The sequence below is a fragment of the Anoplophora glabripennis genome, unplaced genomic scaffold (assembly GCF_000390285.2).
Source record: "Anoplophora glabripennis isolate ALB-LARVAE unplaced genomic scaffold, Agla_2.0 scaffold5, whole genome shotgun sequence".
Taxonomy (NCBI): domain Eukaryota; kingdom Metazoa; phylum Arthropoda; class Insecta; order Coleoptera; family Cerambycidae; genus Anoplophora; species Anoplophora glabripennis.
This window is the reverse complement of record NW_019416525.1, coordinates 2,938,460-2,951,923: the sequence shown is the minus strand read 5'-3', so window position 1 is coordinate 2,951,923 and position 13,464 is coordinate 2,938,460. Positions and strand designations below refer to the sequence as shown.

General features: G+C 34.0%; 1 protein-coding gene across 3 annotated transcripts in view; it reads right to left on the bottom strand.

Annotated features, from left to right (window-relative positions):
• Positions 1-10,035, bottom strand: part of LOC108906797 (latrophilin Cirl) — a 95,715-nt gene extending 85,680 nt beyond the window's left edge. For 2 of the 3 annotated variants that reach the window (XM_018710164.2, XM_018710166.2), the window contains exons 1-2: positions 9,614-10,035; positions 4,146-4,219 (exon numbers count right to left, since the gene is read on the bottom strand). The gene's annotated coding sequence lies outside the window, so the exon portion shown is untranslated. The remainder of the gene's footprint in view (positions 1-4,145; positions 4,220-9,613) is intronic. The other variant, XM_018710165.2, reaches the window with a different exon arrangement.
• Positions 10,036-13,464: the final 3,429 nt, after the last annotated feature.

Below are 13,464 nucleotides of genomic sequence, written 5' to 3'. Positions count from 1 at the left end.
CTCCGCATTAAAAACGCAGTAAAAACTAGGTTAGTGACCGAATAATCAAAATTTACTCTCGATAAACCTTTGTGGGTAGCGGGCAGGAGCGCTCCAAAAGGGGATTTAAACATGATTTAAGCGCAAACATACATTAGTCTTTGTCAAGAGCGATAATAGAACAGCAAGAATACAGGATGTTTCTTTGAATACTTGCATTCAATGTACCAGGTATGTATTTACACAAGTTTAAAGAGTTAAAAAATCGCTTTAAATCAACGTCAGTATGCGGGGGCGGTGAATTTGTCCAAAATAACAAAACTCCCATAGCAGGACCATAAAAACGAATTTGGAAAACGTTAGTTGCGGTCCGTAGTTAAAATCCCACCAATTTACGGCCGATAAAACAAAAGTTACACTCACTTTCCCAGATAAAGAAAGGCGTAGATCACGGGTCCTAATAAATTTATACCGTCCAGTCCTAATTTAACCTATCCCAATGTAACTTAAACTCGCTACGACACTGGAGAAGAATTTGTTCGGTCGTAATTTTAAGCGGATTTTGGACCACCCGGTACATAATTTCTAAGTAATTAACACTTCAGTCTGAGCATCTGCGCAGAGGCAACAATTTTATCGGAGGCAACAAAAGACTCATTTGATTTTATTAAAGGCAGGTGGCCCTAATGATAGGTCTTATTCCACGAAAGTGTAGAGGGCATTAAAAATTCGTTATTATAAAAATGATTCGAGCCTCCCGGTGCAGTCGGTTTTAAGCCAGTGTCCAACCGGACACACCGGGATAGATAAACTGAAACACTACTTAATTGGTAAGCTAAACTTTACATGTCATCAGCATCGATATTGCATTATCTCTATCCGTCATTTACCTGCTGACAGCAGACGGGTTTTGTACACAAACCCATCGGTAGACTTGTACAGGGTGATCGGGCAGATAACACCAGGACGACTAGCCATTAGTGTCACGGAACAACAGATAACACCCGTTCCGACCAATTTTTCCAGACGGATTCAATTACCTCCCCGCCATCTTTAATTAGTTAATATTTTATTACTCTGGGAATTAAAGCGATATTTCTATCGAAACATACAAGAAAACTAGTCAACTTACAAATAAATGCAGTTTTTTAAACAAAAGACGTAGCAAATGCTACACAGCGGAATATTTGTGCTTCGCAGACAAAACTCCGCTCAGAAATTCCCTGAAAGGAATATTAAATAAACTTTTAATATGGGGTACTCATTTAGTATTAACAACTTTGTACGTGATAAAGACAAGAATATTAAATATTTCGCTAAAATAATGTACCACATCTTATAATTCTCTCAACGGGTATAAGTTTTAATATAAAAGTAGTTTGCGGCAAACTTTTAATACATAACTTGCGCAAACTTTTGTATGAGGTAAAAACTATATAGAAGGGGGATTACTGCTTGCTCCCAGTGAGAGGCAACTTTGTTGTTTTAAATGTAAATTTGGAGATTGTTAATTTCAGTACCAGGGAAATGCTGAAGGAACTAGAAAAACTATATTTAACCAACAATGCGCCGAAAGTAACTACTGTAGAAATTAAATATGCCGTGCACCGGTAAAAATATGGGAAACAGTCAAATACATAAAAGATTTATACTAAAACCATTCAAAATACACTCAAACCTGTTCCATATTGATTAAGAACATAGAGAAGTTGCATTGGCACATTGTAGGTAGCTGATGAGATTTTTTTTTCGACAATTTGTCCCTTAAAATAATGAATGACATGTTGTGACGTCATACCACTCGCTGGAGGCTAGCCCACATACTTGGCTGGGTCTCACCTGTACCATGTCATCCTTTTCTCACGTAAAGACGTTCTTGCACTAGTGCAAGCAAAAAAAATCTTGTTTCAAATATACAACATTTGATTTTAAGGTATCGCACGTTTATACAGGGTCGGAAAGTCCCCATGGTTCATCGAGTCATGGTTTATATCGCCACGGTAGCGCAGTCGGTCGAGAGTGCGGTGGCAAGCATTTCTCGGCTAGGCTTCCTACTCTGGTCCGGGTTCGATCCCCGGTGTCGGCACTGGCAATGTCGATGGATAATGGGTGTTTGTCCGCGTTTTTTCAAGTGTAGCCCCCTTCCGCACAAGCCTTTGGATTTGGGGGTTGTCTCATTTCTGTGGTGTTTTTATTTTTATTTTTTTTTTATCGACCGTTACGTGAGAGCGATAAAGTAAGTCATAGAAATCCGTGCGATAGAGAAAGATGGCTATAATGAAGGCGTCTAATAGTCACCGCCCATTTCGCCCTTCCACAAATAAGAAGTGGATCTTATTTGTGGAAGGGCGAAATGGGCGGTGACTATTAGACGCTTTCATTATAGCCATCTTTCCCTATCGCACGGATTTCTATGACTTTCTTTATCGCTCTCACGTAACGGCCGATGAACCATGGGGACTTTCCGACCCTGTATATACGCAAGAAAATATTTTCTTTCAAGAAAACATAAGTTTGATTATAATATGCTTCATTTGTCTTGAATAATTCCTACATTAATACTGAATTTTAAATATATATATTTTTTTAACGAACTGGTAGCTTTGAAACAAATATGTTTGCAGTTTTGCACTTATAAAAGATTTGAATTAAATTATGCAGGGTGATTCACAACATATCCAAAAAAATTTGGGAATAGATGCGATATGAGTAATAGTCAATATAGTAAAAAAATTTTTTGTAAAATCCTTATAGTTTCCGAGAAAAAATTATTGAAGTTGTAGTACATTCAACCATTACATAGTTGGACAACTAGTCTCTAGCGTCATTCGTATACGCGTGGAGAGGCACGTGGCCTCAGCGACTCCGAATTCTGAAATTCGATTTTACAATAGTGTTTACCTGTTATCTGTGGTTATTAAAGCTATCGACCCGATTTTTTCCCCACATATTTAGCGAGTTTAGTGCTACCAAGAAAAATTAAATGTTGCTGAATGAGTCTATTGAAAAATTTATTTCATAATAATGGTGAATCAAAAATCAATTTAATTATATATTTTTTATGTCCACACTCCATTGCAAATCCGTTAAGGATAAATGTTATAATCCATAATTATTATAGCGTAATGTGATTGTTTGTACTTAATTTTAAAATTTACATTATTGAAATTATATTAATTAAATGAATAGGAATTATGTGGCGACGCCACAATTTTGAATAAACAGAATTAATTAACTAATATGCGATTAAATTTAACGTCGCATCTAAATCATAATTAGTAAAGCAGTTCTTTCCACGGGCCACATATTATATTAATTCGAGGAGATAAAACCGTAATATAATATTTGAAAAATGCAAATGGAAGATTAAAGGGGAATATCGAAAATTCTTTAATCTCGGGGCAGAGTATCACGAGCTGTTAAATTGTATAGGTAGCTTCGCCTATACCATTTAGTTGAGAGTATCCACATTCCATCATCGCCCATACATGTTTTGGCGGACCAGGAAAGTGGAAAAGCTAGGTAACCTTTTCGGACTTAATGGACTTAGAGATAACTTAATGCTCTTGGCTTGTCCGGATCATATACATATATCAAAAACAGATTATAATTTCGAGGATGGATTTGATGAGTATATAAGGTGTACCAAATAAAAAAAAACTTTTATCGGCCAATAACCGTATGCAAATTCAGGAACTATTGATCCGACGGCTAATCCCGTGATTTAAATTGATTTTCTGTCCGTATTTAAGAATGCGTTATTATTTACGTTGTAAATACCAACGCTGAGCTAGGCCACTAAACATTAGCATCCCGTAACGTAATCTTAATAATACAATTTATTAGCATAAGTAACGTACTTCGGCGTTTGAGCAACACTTATAAATCTGTATTTAGGAAGCGGAATAAAGGATTAGTTGAATTTATCGGCCCAAGTTTCCCAAAAAAGACAAAATTAATAGAATGTTTCGTTATTTTCAGAACTGGTTACGCTCAACTCACAAAATGACGTTTCACTTGTTTCAATTTTTCGTTTTTAATATACAAAAATCTAGGCTATAACATTGTATCCAGTTTTTGTATACCTGTTAGAGGTACCAAACACAAAAAATTTGTATAAATATAAACATCCACTAAAACAATTAACACAACTCTGTTCTACGTACCTGTATGAAGTACGTCACCCCACGATATCGAACAACGCAAGCAGGGGTGCTATAATAGTTTAAGGAATTCTGGTCTGAAAAAAAAACTCAAACTGTACCTCAAACCATATTTTGTTATACCCTTAAACATTAAAATTACACCAACCGCAAAAACTTGTTTTCATGCAATCGAAACATCGGTAAAAAAATACGAAGCCTAACTACTCTATCTGCCCTGTCCAATTTTAAGGAAAAATAACATTATTTCCAAATTGCGAATTGAATTTTATTTTGCGTCCAATACGAGTTAATTAAGAATTACGATGTCAGTGTTTTGATAAACCGAAGACCTTAAATAATCTGTAAGGAAATAAATCTATATTCAATAACAGTTTCGATAAAATGCCGGGTTTATTTTCGGAGCTACCCGAACAAGATTGGAAGTTTCGAAATTCACAAATTAAATGTTTCGCGTCTTAAGGATTTGGAACGGGCGAGGCGTAAAGATAATTCAAACATTTTAGGCGTACGTGACCGTTATTTTATTTGCCTCTATCAAAGGATAGAGTTAAAACGAAACGTTAATATAATGAAGCTGGCGGATATAGAATAAATCATATTTAAATTCGTTTTTGCTTGCCAGTTGTTCGCACACATTTTATGCTACTATTTACTCTCAGATAACGAAGTCAAGCTACAAAAATACTATCTCGGATTTATCTTCAAAATTAACCTTACGCAAAAGCGCGTTTTAAGAACCAGTCCACATTTCTTTTCCACGGACTCAAATCTCAATCTAAAGTTTGTCACTTAAAAACTACCGTTTACCACTTATTATTTTTACCACTCTTTTTAATAATCCCCGCCCTTATAGCAGGGGTGCAAATCTCAATTTAAAGTTTGATACTTGCGACTGCTTGTTTTATTGCACTTCCAGTTTTTATAGAAATGATTCCGCAAAAAGTTAGCTACTTATAAACGGAAAAATTTTAATGAAACGTATTTTGAAATTGGATTGGACTTATTGTTAGTAATAAATTAGTGAAATAGGATTTCCTCTGTCCACTCGACTATGCGTTTACCAACAGACAAAGGCTGTCGGACCACCAACATCTTTAATCCACGTTAAAATCTTAAATATGCATTAAATTCTCGATTAAATTTATCGGATTGCCCAACGACGAAAATAATAACGACACACAATTTCCATTAATGACCTTACCTTTTTCACAATGCACCTATTGTCTAGGATAAGTTCATGCGTCTCAACAACAATTATTATTAATTTACTTTCATAACTATTAAACGACAAATAATATATGGGTTTTATTGTTACGGCAATTCTCTGTGGGCAATTTCTTTCAATTAAACGATTTCTATTTCTACGGACCCACCGAAGTTATTACGGTAGAGATTTTGTAACGAAAAGAAATAATTGCAGGACTAAGGCCCATTTCTCGGTGATAAATATTGGAATTAATTTTTACAATCAAGTTTCTTGAGGCGGGATGCTTCGAAAGGGAAGTAAAAATTAAAAAAAAAAATCCGCTGGATTTCTTATACTTAGAATTTTTATTCTTTAATTTTTGTGACTAGGTAGTCTATTAGAGCCTTGCACGACTCGAAATCGATAGACTATTGCGGATAACAGCATTAATTCGGATTTAAATGAAAATACATCATCCATTTTATTAAAATCCCGTCGTAAATGGGAAGTTCTGGGACAAAAAGTGAAATATCCGATGCTTGATGATGCTTGTCACGAACAATAAAATCGCTTTATAAAACAAAGAAAAAGTCAGACATCGCACTAATTCAGATCTAAGGCCTTAGTAATTGATTCACAATTAAAAGCTTAAATAATAAATGCGTCTCCCTCGAATCCCGAGTTAACTTAATCAAAAATTATAGCTGTCAATATCATGCAAGTGAGCTTTCTCTTTCCTCGACAGAGGCGGCGCGTTTTTCCTTGCATTTTTCAAACGATTAAACTGGAAGGAAGTTTGGTGAACACGCGAGGACAACTATCTGAGGAAGTTCAGGGAAGTTCCAAGGAAGTCTTTGTATAAGATAACACGTGATTTACCTACCCCTGATTAAGAGGAAGTCAGATTAAGTCGTAGTTTGAAAAACTTTCGGGGCAACTGGAATTTTATGAGGGAACAAAACTACCACTATAAAACGTAACTTTATGCCTCTGCTCCTCATAATGAATTTTATCGAAAAAAGAACGGTTTTAATCGCCTTTTAACAATAAGCAGTATATACACTAATAGAAAAAATTAAAGGGTCAAAAGAATTTCCCAAATTTTTCCGTGATTTTTGACAGACTGTATTTAGGTGAAAAGTGGTCGTATGGGGAATTAAAAAAAAGCATTTTGAAGCTCTAAAGATTCTAGTTCTTAGATCTTTCGGTTGAAATTTTTTAGGAGCTACGGTTATCATGCTATTCTAAGAAATAGCGCGACAAAAAAATCTAAAAACTAGAATCTTGGAGCTTCAAAATGCGTTTTTTAATTCCCGATACGACCATTTTTCACCTAAATACAGTCTGTCGAAAATCACGGAAAAATTTCGGAAAACCTTTTGACCCTTTAATTTTTTGCATTAGTTTATATTTTTTCATTTAATCGTAAATGTTTTTTTGCCAGCAAATAAATGAGCGACATAAATGCAGTAGTTCCGACTAAAGTCACATCTAAAAATAAACATTTTGTTACTCATCAAATTAAGTACTTAATGTTCAATTCCTGTTAGACTTCTGTGCACTAATTTCTTATAAAACTACTGGTAAAAATGGTAGAAACCTATCAGGAAAATCTAAAATAAAATACATAACATAGAAATAAACATATTTTAACACACGATTGGAAAATTATCTATTTCCGCTTTTAAAATACTGAAATATTTACGTCAAACGAAGTTGCATGGTATTCTGTTTATCCGCACTTCAATATGTACGTGAGACAACAGTTATTTACTTGACGATAGATAAATAAATAGCCAATTGAACGTAAATGTAATTATAGCCTCATTTATTCCCTTTTAACGAAATTACAGTCAATTCATTTTTCAAATGGAGACAAATGTTTTAAATTACTCCTCGATTGTTTTTTTTTTTTTTTTTCATCGGGAAACGCACTTTTCATAATACAACTACGAATGAAACTAAGAACATATTTGTAAACGTTCAAGCGCGGCACCCCTTTGGCAACACTGTCTTTGACGTGGGTTATTTATCAGGTGTTTTTAGACAACAAAATCGATATTGCACATTTCAATAATGTACCTCTCGTTTTTCTCCCCCCGTATAGTTGCCGCTAAATATATACATTTCACAAATCGGATATAGAGATTTGAAATTCATAATCCACAGTGTGTTTTAGGCCGCATCGATCCGAGATATTTTATTATTTAACCAACAACACCCTCTTTAACGTCGAGTGAACCCTTTTCTATTGTTTCCTGTTAGGCTCGCTGTCAAGGAATACCCACACTTTCTCGGTGGTCACAATACATAATACAAGCGGATATATAATTCATTACCCCACTTTTTAAAATTTGTGTCGAGACCTTTCAAATTCAAACACATTGACGGGAATTTCTAATTTTAAAGTCCATAAACTAGTTAAAAAAATTTTCCTTGATCGGTAATCGGTAATCTTCTTACGCTTAGAGAATTTTGGCCACGAGGTTTAATAACCCCGAAAGTACTGAAAGAGTTCGGATTACTGCCATTATGTGAGGAAAGATCCTTTACATAATCCTTAGGTGCGATAGCAGTAAATAATCTGTTCATAATCAAATTTGACGGCCGATGACAATTCCAACAAGCTGAAAGGATTTTCTAATACTCACGAAACAACACGCCGGATCAAACGAAACTTGAAACCTGTACTGTAAACGCCGAAATGGTGCAGCGTTTATCAAAAAGACTGTACGTGGCATCAAAATGATACATACGGCACTTAAGAGTTTTTAGGAAAGCTTAACGGGTTCAGGGAGAAAACAAGAAAAGATAAAAGAGTTGGGACCAATAAATCTTAATGATAACACATTAAAATGGACCTTCAACAGAACCTGAAATAAATATTTTACTAATAAAAGATAAAATATAGCAATTTCAGGCGCTGGAACTTTTAGTGCGTTGATAGCAGGCCTAAAGAACCCACATTATTTTAAAGTAACTCTCAAGATTAAATCAGAAATCACATTTTACTAATGAAACCTGCTGCAAGCAACGTTTAACAAACAAATGAAAAAAAAAAGGTCACTTTTTACGTAAAAGATTACTGAAAATTTAAATATTGCATTTCATTTTCGAAACTTTAAAAAAATTTTAAAACTACGTAGATATTCAAATTCAAACACTCTTTTTATCTTTAAAGCAGCATAGAATCAGAATGAGGTAAAAATACTGCTATTTAAGCAAGTAAATATATTGAATACCGCATCTACATACTAGCGACAAAAAAGCAGTGAAGATTACTCGGACAACAAATAAAATTCATTGATCACATTTATCCGGCATTTTTACGATTTACTATACTATTTGTTACGCTCTTGGTTGAGCTAACAATGCCCACAAATTAAACAAAAAAAAATCCATAAAATCGAACGTCATGGTTCCATTAGCAAAATTATTATGAAATTGTACTCGTAGGCGATTATATTGTCTTAGCTTTGTTTGAAAATATTGTACGTAAAACCGACGCGGATTTTTTCAGGGTGACGATTTAACAATTTCATAGTGGATTTGGGTTTCAAACAGATTTAACTATACACGTTTATTCCCTTTCGTTAATCGACTCTCGGCTTTAAACCATTTGTTGAAAGTAAATATTGAAGTTAAACAAGAAATTTTTATTTAACTACCTTTACACCTAGACACCTCTTATTGAGGGTAAGGTAGGTAGAGATAGAAAGCCGCCGAATCAGGTAGAAGTACAGAGTAATACAAATTAAGAACAGAAACCTTTTAAAATCGTATATTCAGGGTCTCAAAATTCAAATGCATTCCTTGCTTTGCAACTTGTTACCTGTTTTTTTTTAATTTCAGTGAGTACTGGATACGTGCGACAGTCTTAAATATTTAGTTGGTTATACTGCGAAGTTTCTGTTATATTGTGAAACACCTTGTGATGAAATCAACAGGAATAACAAATATAAAAGACATACATGCAATTATTATCCGACGGCAGCCATTTTTACAGGATTATTGTCGAGGAATTTCATTGGAAGTTGTAAAACAGAAAAAACAAACGCATTCTAACAACAATCTTCAGGGCAAACCGTAATTATATAAATCTATCAAGCATAAAACACCAATTCAACTTGCATGGCTTGATATTTAAGGTAAACAAAAAAAAAACATTTGCTGGTAGATGTGTTGCATATCAAGAATATCTTGTTTCATGCAGAATTTTGTCTTATTAAGTGGTAAAATAAAGCTACTACTATACTGTAATTGTACGTGTAAATAAACTTACCTCAAAAGATCCTTAACGGTTTGTCACAGAGTCACTGTACATTATTTAATTGTATGTAATCACAAGGCACCAGTAACACTAGAAAACATAGCAGACACAGCTTAAAAAAATACATTTAATTTATAAAATGAGATCATCCGCTCTAATTGCTACTTGCTACCCAAAATATTTGAGAAATATTAACATTTTTAATAGGTAGAAAATACTTGACAAACTACTTTTGCTACTACACAACACTAACAACTTTACTGGTTTTCTAAAGCAGGTAAGGTGTTTTTTTTCTGTTAAGAGTCTGGAAGTATCGACGCTGCTATATTTATTTAATGATTTACACTATTTTTCATTGAATTTTCTATTCGAATACGATTTGCAACCCCGAACGATACAAATCCACGACAACTCAATATACACTGAGGCAAAACTGACAAGACGACATCTTCCTACCTTGCTGCGAACTAAACATACGGATAACAACGAAGGTCACCGACAAGGTAGCGTCAGTTAAGGAGACTGCGCGGGAAATTCGTATTACTCCGGCCGGCTACAGGGTGGGCTAAAATTATTGCTTTAATAAATTAAATACTCTATAGACTATTTTATAAATTTGGACAGTGAGAAAGAGTAAAAATATGACAGAAATAACGAATTTGAAAGTATTGAAAGCTTGGGTAGTGTTTATTAGGCTGAAAATAAAACATTAATTCTGTTAAGTACAGTTGAAACATTAAATATGTTTTGAATTTATAAAAATATTAATTGCATAAAAAGAAAAATGTCACAATAATAATTTTAGTATTTAATTCCATTAAAATTCCAAATTAAACTGTATTTTAACGTTAATTTATCAACGAAATTTTAAATCATTTACTGTGACTGATAAAATATGGCAATATAAAATTACAGCTTTATGCCGTGTTTTCTTTTTGATCTATTCACAAATTAATTGCATTACCTCTGTTTCAGGTAGTACTTTGTGATTTCCCGTTCATTATGAAATGCTTTTATTGTATGCTTCTTGATCCGATTTCTATTTGGCTTTTTATTAAAATGTTCGATGTTCGATGGAAACAATTTCCAAATATTGTGTGTATGTCTGGGAAATATTTTTATAAATAGGAAAAGGAAACAATTATCACTAACTGTGACGCGTATATTGTCATGAATGATGTCTATCAGTCGTGATTCATTCTATATTGAAGATATTTACAGGAATTATTTTAGATTAAACCATGAAAAAATGCTGTATATTGGCGTCGATAAAAGTAATAAAACTCGCGTGTGTTATTCGGAAAAATTGGTTGAATCTATTTTGCTGGCGATTTATAGGTTCTCCCGAATAATATCTTGTAAATTGTACATAAAGCTTTTGCCCTTTTGCTTGAATAGAGAAAAGGTATACAAAATGCACAATGGAAATATGTGAATTTGGAACGATATTAAGCCATATTTTTAGACCTTTAGAACTGTTTGCTATTGTGAATAATTTTTCTTATTATTTGAGAAACCGCAAATTAATATTCAAACATAAAAAAAAGGAACGAATATTTTAATCTAGCGATATACAAAGAAACTGTAACGAAGACCAGCTAGTTAAAATAACTGGTCAGCATTCTTACTATTGAAATGAAATAAATGTATATCGTAACGAATATCTTTGCCTTGGCTCATTTTACAGTTAAATTATGCCGAGCTTCACAAAGCCATCCGTATGATTTTTTTTTTTTCGTTTTAAGCATGCGTACATCATCTCCAAATTCAAAGTAGCAATTTACAAAACCCTTTTTCGACCGAAGACCCGACTCTCATTGTTTCTTATGCATAATATGACATAAATTCTTTTGTTTAAGTTGGTTTTTAAGAAATCTTGCATACAAATGAGATTCGGCTGATTTATTTAAATGGATTAAACGATTAATGTCTCGAGCCTTCCGACGGGTCTTGTCTACAGACAAAGAATCAATCTGTTTGAATCATTGTACTATTGTAATCATGACCATGTATGTTGATTTGCAACTACAGATATCCATGTTACATTATAACGATGTCTCGTCTTGTTACTCGCCGTTTTACGTTTTTTAAATAGGACCGGCTACGCACGGAGCGCATCATATACAAGCTCTCCACCGCATAATTACCAGGCGTCGCCAAATCTTCAACAAAGGAGCAGATCGCCCTAAAATTATTCCAACCCAACACATACAACTATAACTTCTCAGAGTATATTCAAAAACTTACTAAAAATGCTTCAGACAAAAGCTGTAGGGTATTAAGAAACGTTTATGTTGATGACCTTGACGTTAAATTTCAAAGTCAAATGAAGGTCAGCTTGAAAATATTAAATATGGCATGCTATTTTTTATGCCAGTACATTTTTCCTGAGTGTCCTTGCAGGTCATTTAGAGGTCAACTCATTTTTCTGTGGATAATTCGACAAAAATGTGAGAAGCTAAAACGATCGTAGTAACAGTTGGACTTGAAAACTTCTATTACATTTAAATCTATTATTTTCTTGTGAAAAATGAAGTTTGACCTTCAAATGACCTGCAAGGACATCCTAGAAAAATTCTTTAGTCCCAGATTCCGACGTTAAATTTGTATGTCCGTTGCTGGCATAAAAAATAATGTATTCCTCTTGATATTAAGTTGACGTTAAATTGACCTTGCAACTTGTAGTGAAGATCAAATCCAAAGTCACCACCTGATTTTGCATTCAGAATCCTAAAAATTTAGTTTGAAACATTTTTATCGAGTTATAGAGAAATAAAATGAGTTTGACCTCACATCGCGCATCTCAGAAAAATTTGTTGACCTCAAATTCCGACATAAAATTTGACGCTGGCATAAAATAGCGCACTCCATTTGATATTAAGGTGACCTTGCAACTTGTGGTGAAGGTCAAATCCAAGATCATCGCCTATTTTGTCATTCATAATCCTATAAAACTTGCGAGAAACTTTTGTCCATTTTAAGTTGACCTTGGTTTGACCCTGAAAGTTACTGTCAAGGTGAAATTCAAGGTCACGAGCATATCGATTTCTTGATATTCTACAAATTTATCCGAATTAAATTAATCATTTTTTATTGCGTCACTATCTAGTTTATCATTCAAAATCTTATAAATTTTGCTTGACCTTAAATGATCTGCAAGGACGTACTGGAAAAAAATTTTTACCCCATTGTCGGACGTAAAGTTTAGCGTTCTGTGGATGGCTGAGATAAAAGATGGAGTTCGATTTAATATTTTCAATTTGATCTTAGTTTGATCTCTAGTTATGGTCAAGGTCAAATCCAATGTCATTTGACCTTGACCACAAATTTAGAGGTCAAACTACAACTTTTATCTGAAGTTTTGTTCGGTTCTTCTCGAGACACTTTGTGTAATAAATTTTCCCCAAGCTTCGCAAATTATAGAGACTATTACATTTTTCCTTCTCGCCAGTCATTCCTTCAAACTGTTACACCGTATTAATCGGAAATCTGGTCCTTATTAAGCTTCTACCGAAATGAAATTGTATTTTCCCTGATTAACGCCTTATTCGACATAAATCTTACTCTATATTATGGAGCAAGGCGTAGCGACCGAAATACAATTGTTTTCTGAAAGGCATGACCAGTATTGCAACGAAGGAAATAAATGCGGCGCATTCATGGCGCGTAATACATTTTCTTTGGTTAATGAAATCAGCAAATACGGTGCAACAGTATGATTTACTTTTATTTTCGAATGTACCACGACGATATGAATATGGAACTATCGATCTGGCAGATTACCACAAATTTTAACGTCGCCGCAGAGGTAGACACACAGGGCGTCCTCGCCGTGCGCGGCATCTAGAAAAAATCCAATCATT